Source organism: Lissotriton helveticus, chromosome 1_1 (assembly GCF_964261635.1).
Source record: "Lissotriton helveticus chromosome 1_1, aLisHel1.1, whole genome shotgun sequence".
NCBI classification, from domain to species: domain Eukaryota; kingdom Metazoa; phylum Chordata; class Amphibia; order Caudata; family Salamandridae; genus Lissotriton; species Lissotriton helveticus.
In genome coordinates, this window is record NC_136057.1 from 25,348,328 (window position 1) to 25,361,580 (window position 13,253).

At 47.5% G+C, this 13,253-nt stretch overlaps 1 protein-coding gene across 6 annotated transcripts in view; it reads left to right on the top strand.

Annotated features, from left to right (window-relative positions):
• The window catches only part of SLC43A3 (solute carrier family 43 member 3), a 419,431-nt gene that overhangs the window by 253,606 nt on the left and 152,572 nt on the right, over positions 1-13,253 (top strand). The gene's annotated exons all lie outside the window — the stretch shown is intronic.

Sequence of the window (13,253 nt, forward strand, 5' to 3'; positions counted from 1 at the left end):
GGGAGATTTCTCTTCCTCCTCCATGCTCTCAGTTTGTGTGGAGTTATCCATCATTTCAGGCTTCACAACACACATATCAGTTTGAGTTTGGGCTGTGGCCATCACAGCCCCACCAACCTTTTCAGGAGGAGACTCAGTTTGGGTTTCTGCTGTTATCATAACAGCTTTGCTATTCTGTTCAGGAAGAGCTTTTGCTAAAGATGGGGCAGAGAGTTTCTCAGCCCTACCAACCTTTTCAGGAAGGACATCTTGAATTGGGGCTGTAGCCATTACAGCCCCACTAACCTTTCCATTGGAATTCACCATCCTAGAATGGATTTCCTGTTCAACCCCAGCCCAGGCTGAGATTTCTAAATCATTACCCAGTAGACAGTCTACAGGCAAGTTTGGGGACACTGCCACTCTCTTTGGGCCAGTGACACCTCCCCAGCTGAGACTTACTACTGCCATGGGATGATTTGTTTGGATGCCATCAATGTTTATTACCTGGTATGTGGCACCAGGTAAAAGTTGCTTAGAGGGGACTATGCCATCAGCCACCATGGTGATGCTAGCCCCTGTGTCTCTAAAAGCTTCAACTCTTAAACCATTGATGATGGGTTCTTGTCTATACTTGCTCAAAGTATTTGGGCAAGCAGAGAAGTTGGCAAACCCCATGCCAGCCTCATAAACAAGATCATTGGGTGATGGGGACCTGGATAGGCCAGGGTCCACCTGATTTCCAAAAGTAAACCCACCCAGATTCCTGGGTGTGCTTCCACTTCCTGGGGGATTACTGCTGACAGTAACAGGAGGTGTTGAAGCTGGCTTTGGAGGTATATTTTCTTTATTGTTATTCTTGGGACAACAGCTGTCTGTTTTGTAATGCCCCACCTGTTTACAGGGATAACAATAGGGTTTTTTCTCAGTTGAAGAAGTGTCTTGGGACCCACCCCCATCCTTGGAGTTTTGGGGCCCTGGGGAAGTCTTTTCTTTACTTTTATCCCCACCCTTATCTTGAGGCTTGGTAGACTCCTTCTTCTGGTTATTGTCCTGATTCTTAGGCCTAATCCTGGTTCTGACCCATTTGTCTGCCTTCTTTCCCAATTCTTGGGGAGAGGTCAGATCAGAGTCTACCAGGTGCTGGTGTAAGAGCTGGTTCTGACAATTACTTAGGATCTGCTCCCTCATAATCAAATTATACAATCCTGTAAAGTCATGTACTTTGCTGCCATGTAGCCAACCCTCCAGAGCCTTAGTAGCACAATCTACAAAATCAGTCCAGTCCTGAGTCTGTGTCTTCTGGGTATCTCTGAACTTCAACCTGTACTGTTCAGTGGTTAAGCCAAACCCATCTATCAGAACACTCTTCAGGACTTTGTATTTGTTTGCATCCTCATGTCTGACAGTGAGGAGCTTGTCCCTCCCTTTCTCTGAAAAGGAGTACCATAAGATTGCTGCCCACTGTTCCTCAGGAACCTGCTGTACCATGCAGGCTCTCTCAAGAGCAGTCATCCATTTGTGGATGTCATCCCCTTCTTTGAAGGGGGGCACAATCTTTGTCAGGTTTCTACTATCATAGGACCTGGGTTTCTCTTTAGGAATATTGCTGCCACCAGTGGCATCTAAGCCACACAATTTCTGCTCTCTTGCCAAGGCAAGTTTAGCTTGGGCTAAGGTAAGCTTAGCTTGACTCAGGGCTACCTCCTCTCTCTCTATCTGGAGTCTGACAGCCCTCATTCTAGCCCTATGCTCAGCTTTCTGAGAAGCACTCATGCCTCTCTCTGATTCTCTGGAGGCACTAGAAAGATGAGAGTCCCCTGAGGGAGATCTCACTCTTCTGTTGCCTGGGAGAATCACTTGTTGGGTTCTGGGGAGGTGCTGGCCCTCTCCATTCCCCAGTAGGTCCAAGTTGGCCTGGCTAAGCCTACCAACTGGAACCTGGCTACCCTGATCCTGTACTTCTAAGTCCTCAACTTCTGAGTCCTCATCCAAGTCATCATCATCCTCCTCTTCAGGGGGATCAACTGCAGGGGGGTTCCCTTCAGTTCCTGTATCTAGGGAAGCTGCTTTTGCCTTCTCTAAGTCATCCTGTTCTAGGAGTTCTACCAGGATTAGGCAGGTGGGGCTTCTGCCCCTTTTTAACCCTCTTGCTTTGCACAAGACAATCAAGTCTCTGCGGGTTAGTTTGTCATATCCAGAAGTTGCCTGGGTAGGGTCAACTGTCACAGGACTAGACCCTGAGGCCTTTCCTGTGTCGGACATGGTTACTAGTGAGGTGTAAGTGGTGCACTTACCTACACTAAGTGTTTTCCTACTGGACCTTGCTAGTGAGTTGTAGTCAGGGGTGTGCTACTCCCTTCAACCTACAACTACTAAGTTCAGTAGAACTTAATATGCTAAGCTTTTGATTTTATATGTACCTAGAGGTACTTGATGTGATCTTTCAATTTGATATAAAGATTGCAATGGTAAAACAACAGCAAGCTCAAATCCGCACCGCTGCTCACCAATGTGAGAAGTTGGCCTGGTAGGGGATGTTTCCAATTCTGGAACCACCTACTACCTGACCAAACAATCCCCTTATGGTGTCTGGTTGTAAGTCAACCTTATTAGACAAGCTATCCTAGTGGTAGCATGGACTAAGCAGCCTAAAGGCTTAACTTAAGAGGTCGTGTTAAGCGAGCTGTTTTACCACATACAATCCTGTAATACCAAATGAAAGGACACCACACAAGTATATATTATAAAAATATATGTGTTTATTACTAAAAACAATCCCCAGTATTCTTTATGAATAAAGGGGCACAAGCGTTAAATCAAAAGCACTGTTTAAACATACAAAGTTGCACAATTATGGATGAGGGCAGGGGGCCACTCAAACCATATACTAAACAAGTGGTATAAGAGAGGCCACTCGAACAGTGGTTAGGCCTAGGGCCTAGGGAATCGCTGGGAGCAGTCAGGACAAGCAATGCTGAAGTCGGGAATGGCCCTCGGGATTCGGGAGATGTGCGGAAAGCGCACGCATGCACCAATGTTAACCAATGGTGCGTAAAAGTCAAATAGTTAAAGTTTAAGGACACTTCCGCTGAACCTAGAGGAACAAAACTTAACACACAGACCCTAGAGGTGTGCACCAGTGTGGGAACACCGGCGGAGCAAAGTTACCTCACCCACAGGAAGTGGGTGCACAGGGTCGAAGTGGCGTCGGGTTTTGACACGCAGGCTCTTGGTGCTTGAAGCTGAAAGGGCTGCAGGCAGGGTGAAGACGAAGTGTCCGGTGGAGTCCAAGGGTGGACTCAAGTTGTAGAGTACCTGAAAGCAGAGGGGACAGAGTCTGGGTCACTCAGCAGTGACCAGGGTGGAACCAGGACGGAACCAGGCAATGTCGGGCGCAATCAGGTGGTCGTCGAGGCGCTTCTCTTCGCTGTCACGTGGGCTCTGGGGCATCTGCGACGTCCAGGAGCAGGTCACGATCTGTCCCACGCAGGCTCTCACCGTCGGTGCAGTCGGCTTCCGGTTTGGAGCAAACAAGCCTTGGTAAGAGCAATCCACGCGGGATTGGAAGATGGCGTCTTACTCGGACCAGGAAGGTCAGAGTCGGGGCTCCCTTTCAGGGGAGCTGGTGTGGATCTGGAGCAACCAGAATCACGAGTCTTCTTTTGTAGTTCGTCGGCACAGGGACCACAAGCCAGCTGGCAAGTGACCGGGCCAACGCGTTGAGCCAAATCGTGCCAAAGGGCCCCACGCAGCACTCGTCGAGTGTGGAGGGCTGAACTTCGGCTCAGGAGTAGCTCAGGGTGGGGGCTTCTCAAACCCCGGTGTACAGCTTCGAGGGTCACTCGTGGGCTGCACGGTCAGCGTCTCGTGGTCACTTCAAGATGGCGTGCCCCACGCTTCCGGTCGCCTCCACGGGTCTCAGCTTTGCAGGGACTGTGGATCGGGCTGTTAGAAGCTGGGCAGGCTTGATCTCGTCGATCTCAGTCGCTCGAGTTCCGGCGGGAACTGCAACCAAGTAGACGTCGAGGGCTGGATGGTGCCTGCTGCTGCAGGGTGGTCACTCCTTGACCACAAGGGAGATTCTTCGGGCTTCCACGTTGAGATGGAGGGCGAAGGGTCCAGAATATCGTTTCAAATGTTTCTTCCAGGAAATCTGATGTGCATTGGCACTGCTCCCACTCTTATTCGAATCTGGGGGGCGTGATTACCTGCTAGGTCCCCTCCTATGGGTGGGACCCAGGAAGTGGGTGGATACACCCCCTTCCTTTGATCCAGGCCGCCCTGGCACGAGGGCTGGAGTGCCCCAGAACCGGTTTGGCCGGATTATGCAAGGGGCAGCCTTGTGCGCCCCAGGCAGTGTCTGGTTTCTTTCAAACCTCCCTGCTACAATACACTATCTCCTGTCTGGAGGGCGGTGACACCCTCCTGTGACAGGAAACCCTTTGTCCAGGACCCCCTTGACTGGGTTTCGGTCAGCTCCAGGGGTCCAGACATTTGTCTGTGGCAGAGGCATCCATTTTGTGGATCTTAAGGCCTTTGGAGAAATCAACCGCATTAAAGTGAAGTAACATGTCTTACCCCTCTAGAGGGGTGGAATGCCATCCCCGTCGCCAGAACTGGCGAGGGGATGGTATTCCAAAGCGTATGACACCTTACACGACATGTTTTGATAAAGCCAAACCAGAGTTGCTAAATAACCGCGAGGATTATAAGGCACTTAATAGTATATGGTATGGCATTATCCTGAAACAGCTTAGGGATTTGTTCCCGACGGCTGCAGACAGGCTCAGCTCATGCTAGAGCTCCATCTCACATAAAAACCATGCACCCAGCCTCCAGGATTGGTGAGGCCTGTCTATAGGAGTGGCTCACAGGTTTACATGTGTCCAGATATAGGTTTAGACATAGGTATACTATATCTAAGCAAGGGGTGTGTACACCACCTTACCCCAGCTGAGTGATCAGCCAGTTGTGTCAATTTAAGAACCAGCCAGGGGTGGCAAAAGATATGCTGCAGCCCCTGGTAGGCCTTAGTGGCTCCTGTGCCCTGTGCACCTATAGTGCATTCTACAGGGGCTGACAAGGAGTCCATTTCCAATTGGTATGTACCTAGGGTACATGGAATCCATTTTACAGAGAGAGCAGATGGCCTGGGGCCCTGATTAGCAGGGAACCAGGTCAACTAAGTCAAAAAACCAGCTAAACACAGGCAAAAAATCTGGGGTAACCATAGTCAGGTAGCCACCTTCCTACATGGACCATTCCAGAGATCCGCTCTAGACTTTGTATCTGAAGCCGGCGAGGAACGAGGGAGCCCCTGAGGTCTGGTCCCCAAGACTTGTGACTTCTGCCATTGAAGGCCTTGGATGAATTACCGTTGATGGGCACCACACGTCACTGGGCAAGTGGACCATTCCAGAGATCTGCTCTGGACTTTGTATCTGAAGCCGGTGAGGAGCGAGGGAACCCCTGAAGTCTGGTCCCCAAGACTTGTGACTTCTGCCATTGAAGGCCCTGGATGAAAGACCATTGATGGGCACCAGACGTCACTGGGCAAGTGGAGCATTCCAGAGATCCGCTCTGGGCTTTGTATCTGAAGCCGGCGAGGAGCGAGGGAGCCCCTGAGGTCTGGTCCCCAAGACTTGTGACATCTGCCATTGAAGGCCCTGGATGAAAGACCGTTGATGGGCATTCATCGTGTTACGCAGTTGTGGTGCAAAGCACGACTTCATGCGATATTTGGACACTTATGGGTGTGGTTGCCAAAGTTCAGAACCTTAACTTTTCCCAACTGTGCGAAGGCGGTTCAATGAGACGGGGAAAGGGGGGGCCCTTCTGGGAAGTTGATGAGAGATTAACACACATGAGCAATTTTGGAATCCAAGAGCTTGAGTAGGTGTTCAGTGTTGTTGGGGGAGCACAGATCACTGTTTTGAAATTGTTGTCTGAATATTTAACATAAATATAAAATACTTTCTTCATCTTATTGCGTGCCGCCTAAACCTACATGTACTGCTACCTCGCCAATTTTTTTAATTGCTTGTTTTTGTGACTATTGTTTCCTAGCTATAATTCTAACCGTATGGGTTGTTTGTATTATATGTTATTTCATTTAATGACTTTATCGGACTCTGATATCGATTTATGTAATATGAAATTTTTAAGATCAATAGAGAGCATTTTTAGATTTTCGTCAAAGATAGGAAATAAACCTATCCGCGAAATCTTAACACTCTATCGGAGCAAATTTTTTTTTAGGGGTCTGTTATGGAACAGCTATCTGGGGCAGGTCTAAGATCACCTCCCTACAGACCTAAGAAAATACATTCTTAAAAAGATTACTGGCAGTCCCCTATGGGACCGCAAACTGCATAATCCACAAAGAATTATCAACTCCATACATTAGTGATACAATAAATGTTGCAGGACTCACCTTTTGGCACGGCATCTGGTCTAAGGACGAAACAAAACTCCCAAAAGACCTAATTATGGACTGTCTAGCACTTGATCATAGCAGGAAGATTCCTTGGCTGGAGACATTCACAACATTTTAAAACACTGTAAACTTGACATGGACAGAAGTGACCCCCTTCCTATACTGGAAATTAGTAAACAGGAATTTAAGCACAAATATTTAAAACTAAATTAAAATGAAAGAGGCCGGTCTGTCAGTCAAAAACAGTCATCTCGGTACAAAGTTGGGAACCAATTGTGGACAATATTTAACGGGGTCCAGAGTATGTGTCCAGTCAACTATAAGGCAAAAGAATACAAAGTTCCCCAGGGAAAATATGTGTAATGGTATGGAGTAGAACGAAAGCAGGGAACAAGGTGTTCCCTTGTTGGAACTAAAAAACCTCACACACCCAGAAACCTAGGTGTCAGGCTTCATCATTGGTCTCCTGCTCCTCGTCAGACTGGCGCTGCAATGTCTGACGGGCGCCGTAGGCGCTCTTTGTTGGAGATCTTTTGTTCCAGCCAATGGTTTGAGTGCGTGTAAGGGGTCTGGTGGGGGTGTAGTCGTGAGGGAGTGGTGATATTTAAAAGAAGGTGAGTCAGTCCACAAGGGACTTTATTCACGTGGCTGACTCCCTTGGTTAAAATGGTGGGAGGGGAGATAGGAACTGCTTAATTTACAGTGGACTAACTCAACCCTCTAAAAAGGTCGACATGTTTCTTGCCTGTCTGGCAATTCTTCAGGACCTCGGGTATTGGGTACTACACAGTGAGAATAAGGTAAACAAAAAAAGAAAGAAGAAAGATACAACCTCACTGGGTCAATCAGGGAGCAGGCCAACTGGTCCTGCTCTAGGGGGAAGACCTAGAAACAATGAATGAAAGTAAGCCAGTCAGCATTGTTAGTGGCATTATCTCACAGTTCTAAGTTCCCTACAGTGCTCCATAAAACACACGTATATGAAACATTATAAAAAGGATATCCCAGAATTACACACTAGTGGACGTATTAAAAGTAGTACATCCATTTCTGAAAATTGTGCAGTGTAATCAGGGTCAACAAATATTGAGCAGTTCTATTAATTGGACAAAGAGATTATTCACATTGCAAAAGATGGCTGGATTCGTGCTTACCCTAGCAGTAACACTACAGGGCCCCGCAGTCTGTTCCCGTGGGGCTGTTCGAAAAGGTAAGGTACCTGAAAGAGAGGAACAGATACAGGCACCCGGATGGTGTGCTGAATAAAACATGCCAGGGAAGTGAGGCCATGGATAATTGAAGTAACATATGGCGGGACTAATAGGAGAAGACTCTATGAATGGTAGGACCGGATGGCTCATCGTAGTGCCCTCCTCTCGCCTGTGGGTCGGCCCAGCCATTGAGTAACCCTGCAAGGTATACAATCGTCCACACCAAGACTGCGTGCAAACAGTGACCAACCACTGGACCAGGAATCGGGCCGGTCGGCGGGGCCAGCGTGCACCAACCTCACACAAGTGGAGCACGTATCATAACTCTCCCACGGAGGACAGCCAGATCAAAAACAACCCGAAATCAGTGCTAATGGTCAAGCCAAACCGGCCCGATCACTGGTCCCAGAGCGTGACCCGCTGACACAACTAAAGCCAAGGCGCCGACGATTCAGCAAAACACAGTCATGTCATATTGTGAACGACCTTTTGAGATAGACATATAGCCGTACTCAATACGGGTGAAAAACGTACAGCAGAGATTTTATCTCACTAGGCTAAGGATGAGTATGTTACATTATTTAGTTGCTTTCCCTGGAGTGGAAAAATGGTGTCAGAAACCACCGAAATGTCCTTGTGATGGAAAATCCACGCAATCTACGATGCACTTTATCCTCTTTCGTAGTTTTTATAAGGATATCCGGAAATCGGTTTTAAAACCCCTATTTTTATCAAACATGATTTTTAATTATAAATATGCATTCAATTTCGTATGTAGCTTAGAAAATGTGAAAATTATAAGTACTGTAATCCGTTTCATACAGCTTGCAGTCAGGAAACGAAAAGATTATTCACATCTTGATGCATTGCTATATGAAAACTTGGATGATTATTCTTAAATACTGCTTTGTATTTACTACTGATTCAGTGCCAAAAATGCTCACTTTGTATTCCAGGTCTCACTATGTACCCCTTGCACCAGCACCTTATCTCCCGTGACTGAATGTATTAACCCTAGCTTAGCTTGCAAATCCTTAGTCCCTTTAAAAACGCCAAGATTGATTAATGATTGTCACACGGATTGTTTGATAAAATATTTCACAAATGTATTTTAAATAATTCTTTTTCTGTATTTGTCTTTTAAAATATTCGGAATAACAATGTAAATTTAGGAATGTTTTTATAGTATGCTTTTATGGTGAGATTTGTAAATAAAGCTGTTTTGATTTGATTTGACTCTGATATTAAACCTAACACACTTTGTTTTAATTACGTGTATTTTAAATATTTAATTGTCCTTATCCTATACTTGACCTTAAAACTAAACCCAGTTTCATATGAATTTTGAATTTCAAAGAATTTATTGGCCTCAATTTAAGTCTGTTACTAACTGGTAATATTGCGTAATTATATTTAAATGTAAGGTATTATACTTTAACGCTAACCCTAACCATAAATTATTTACTGTGAAATGTCATTAAAATAATTTATTTCAACTCATACCCTATTGTTAGAAATGGGAATCTCTAGTTGGCAGCGGCTGGCGCCGAGGTCCAAATGGGGATCCTTCTTCCTAAGTCAGAGTAAGGGGGCTACACACTTTGATAACCCCTGCTCAACACTATGGTAATGTAGCACGAGCAGACAGGCCTATCTCAGAGGCAGTGTGTGAAGCACTTATGACCATACACAATAATGCAGGAAGGACGCTACAAACGGACACCACTAGCAGTTATAGAAAAAAAGTTATCTTTATATAGATTGAACACAAGACTTAAAAGCGCTCAAGGAGCCACAATGCACTTAAAAAGGACTTCAAAAGCAATAGAGGCACTCAAAAAGCATGTAGAATGAACTTAGTTCGAGGCCGGGGTCCACGCGACCCGGTGGTGCACAATGTACCTGAGATTTAAAGGGGCACGTCACGCAGCCTCACAAGGAAGCTGCGGTGATGACAGGCGGATTTGCAGCGGCCACAGCTCCCAGCTGTAGCGGTCCGCTGCGTGCACTCGGGATAATCCTCGGATAGGGATTAAAGTCGGGCACTCAGCGGCACACGCAGGGGATAACAACATCCTTAAAGTGGTGACTAGTGCGGCACTCAGCGGCACAGCTCCTCCGCTGCTACGGCCCACAATAGCAATTGAGATGATTCTCGTAGGACGGCAAATGCGGGCACTCAGCGGCACAGCTCCTCAGCTGCAGCGGCCCACAATAGCGATAGCGACGATTCCCGTAGGACGGCAAATGTGGTCTCTCAGCGGCAACAGCTCCTCAGCTGCGGCGGCCCACAATAGCGGTGCGATGACTTTCAGCCCGCGTTCCCCGCAGTAGAACCAGAGGCTCTGGAGTTCTCAACAGAGGCCTCACCTGCGAGTAGAATTCCCCTCAAATAGGAACCCGGAAAGCTGATGGGTGAAGTCTAATGTCCCTGAGACTTCAGCAGGAGGCAAGCTCAAATCAGGCCCTTGGGTAGTTGCTTCAGCAAGATGGATGAAAGTTTTCAAAGTCCTTTCCCTCTAGTTACACGGAAAGAGGTTTGTCTGGACATCCAGAAGTAACACACCGTGTAGGGGTTTCAGCACAGATCTTTATACCCCAAAAGTCTTTGTTCTCAAAAAGTCACAAATCACTGAACCTATCCAGAACCATTTTGGTGTCATCCTGGAGCACAAGGCTGCATCCTGCCTTTCAGGAAGAGGGGGTCTGCCCTCAGACGCACAGTGGGAGGTGGAGCCATCATTCACCTTGCCAGGCACAGCCCTGCTCAGATCAAAGGGTCGCCCCTCCCCATACTCCACCTGCAGATCTGTCTATTCAATCCAGGTCGGTCTCAGCCTACCCTGACCCTCCAAAACCAGACAGCCAATACACGTAACAGCAGAGCACACGGGAAGACTTAGGCAAGAAAATACCTACTTCCCAAAAGGGGTATTTTCAAACACAGAATATAAAAATAATCGTCACTAAATGATGCACTTTAATATTCGGAGCTCGGGCATACTAAATTCGACTTTCCTATCATGTTCCTTGGGTCAATTAGGATTATACCAATTCATACAGACAATTTACAATAGGGAGCATTCGCGCTGTGGCACTGAATGGCGGTGGCACCGCGCCCTGAGCATCGAACACCAGCAAACACAGAGGAGACAGAAACGAAAAATGGAAGGGAGACCCACGCCAATGGTGCCAGGTCTAACACTTATACTAAGTGTAATTTAATTATGTTAAAGTATTTTTTAAATACGCATTCCGAACTTATCTTCTGAACTAACCATAACCCTTAATTTTGATTTACACAATAAAATGTAATAATTATCCTTTACCTTTATGTAACCCTTAATTACTATTAAAAGCAATCAATATTTACCCTTGACTATTCCAGAGATGCAGCAGCGGGACCGCACAACCAGCAATGACACCCCCCCTCCCCCAGAACGTGTGGTCAGTTTATCAGAAAGTGTGCTGCAGCAGACAGCACCTGTACTACTGCAGAGAGGTGTCATTATGGGATTTGCCCCGGGGCAGTACTAAACAAAGTTTTATACACTTGCCTGGAGAATACAATGAACAGCCAATTTCAAAGTTCTTTAATTCGCCAATCTTTAGTTGTATACTCAAAAAGTTTTATTAGCTTACACAAAGTATAAAACATTTATGTAACATAAAGAATATGCATTGCAAAGTACCAGTAGATGTCTCAGTAAGATGTGTATTGTAATCCTTCCTCTGCTCGGCACAGCTCTCTTTAACCCCTTCGCTGCGGCGGCAATTCCGCCGCAGAGCGAGGGGGGTGGGGCGGCCGCGCGGCGCTCCCATGCTCGTGACGGAACCGCTCTGTCACAAGCCTTGGGTGCGCTGTGCTTATGACGGAGCGGTTCCGAGCGGTCCGTGACGGAACCGTTCCGTCATCAGCACAGCGCGTCCATGGCTGGTGACGGAGCGGTTCCGTTACCAGCATGGGAGGGGTTAAACTATAGTCGTCGATTTGTTATATCTTTCCCTTTTCTGGGGTTCACCTGGTAATACAGTTTTTGGATTTGGGTAAGTTCCACTCACCTTGTACCATCTGGATACATTGTGACTTTTCATCTTTTGGGCGCTGCTAGTTATAAGCTACCAGCTACTCAGTTGGTAAGAACATCGCCCTTCTGGGAACCCCTGACCTGTTTAGCTCTGTTCGTGCCTTCGAAGCCCTGAGGAAGGCCTGTCTAGAGAAGCCGAAACGCGTTGGCTGCTCCTATACTGCTCTGGCTGCGCACACATCTTACTGAGACCTCTTCTAGTAGTTTGAGATGTGTATTGTTTACATTACATACATGTTTTGCAGCTTTTGTATGCGAATAAAAGGTTTTTGAATATACAAGATTGGAGATTTAAAGAACTCTGAATGTTGCTGTTTATTTTGCGCTCCAGACAAGTGTTTAAAGCATTAAGAGTCCTGTCCGAGGCAGAGAGGGTCACGCGCTGCTGCTCGGACCCAAACATGGGAGTCACTCATTCCCTTTACAATTGATCAGCTCATGGTGACGTATATTATTGCCCCCTCTTTAGTTCTTGCAGGCGCGACTTTACTCGATGCTTCTGAATTCTTTCCCTCCTGCCTTGGAGGGCAGACAGTCTGCAGGACGCCTCCCAGCAGCCCCAGCCCCCCATGGGGGTTTATACATCCGGGTAGAGCTCAGTTTTGCCTCGTCTCCTTCCTTCCCGCCGGCCCCCGCGCCCTCTTCCTGCCGGGAGGGGTTGGCCACAGAAGAGGGGGCTCTGATTAAAGGTTTGTCCCACTCCGGGGTTTCCTGTTTTGGCCTCAGGGGCCTCGTGTGCCAGGGCTGGGCCGGGGTCAGACGAGGCCTCGAGGGCAGAGGCCGCATCTGTGCATTGGAAGCAAACTTTACTATTAACTCCTAAAGTTCCTTGGGGTGGCCATGAGGCCCCCAGCTGGGGACATGCACTCGGGACCCTCAACTCCAGAGAATTCCATGTAGACTGTGACAGGTGCTTGGGGACCCCCCACCCCCATCGCCACCTTTTGGGGGAACTCACTCCTCCTCATCCACCTCCAAGTCCCATCAAGAGCTCGGGAGTTGGGCCGGCACTTCGTCAGGACTGGGGACAGAAACCAGGACTGAGAGTCCACAAGTACCTATACGGAGGGTCCCTGCGCACTGGGGAGACCGCGTGACCTTGTGACCTCCGGGGGCTTCACAATGCTCCTCAGTTGGGCCGGCAGGGCTGATGCAAGCCGGGCTGTGGAAGGCTCAAACCTCATTGGCCGATGAGTAGCCGAGAGAAAATACCTTCACTGTTCACCTAGATGGCATCGAAGGGCACACACCTAAGGCACGTCACATGATTTTAGGCCCCTACCAAGATGCTTGACGGAGCATGTTGTATCGTATGTAGAACAGAGGTCTTCGGCTTACACTGGGGCAGCCATCATTTTTTTGTTAGATGTTTCAGAGTGGCAACTACTCAAGCTTACATTGAACTGGCCCTGATGAAGATCCTATTAATTTGAAGGGTCGAAACGTGGTCGACAATATATGTACATACCCAATATCCATTGATTTATTCTGTGTTTCTTGGTCTGTGTCTTTGCTAATGTAATTGTGATATAAATA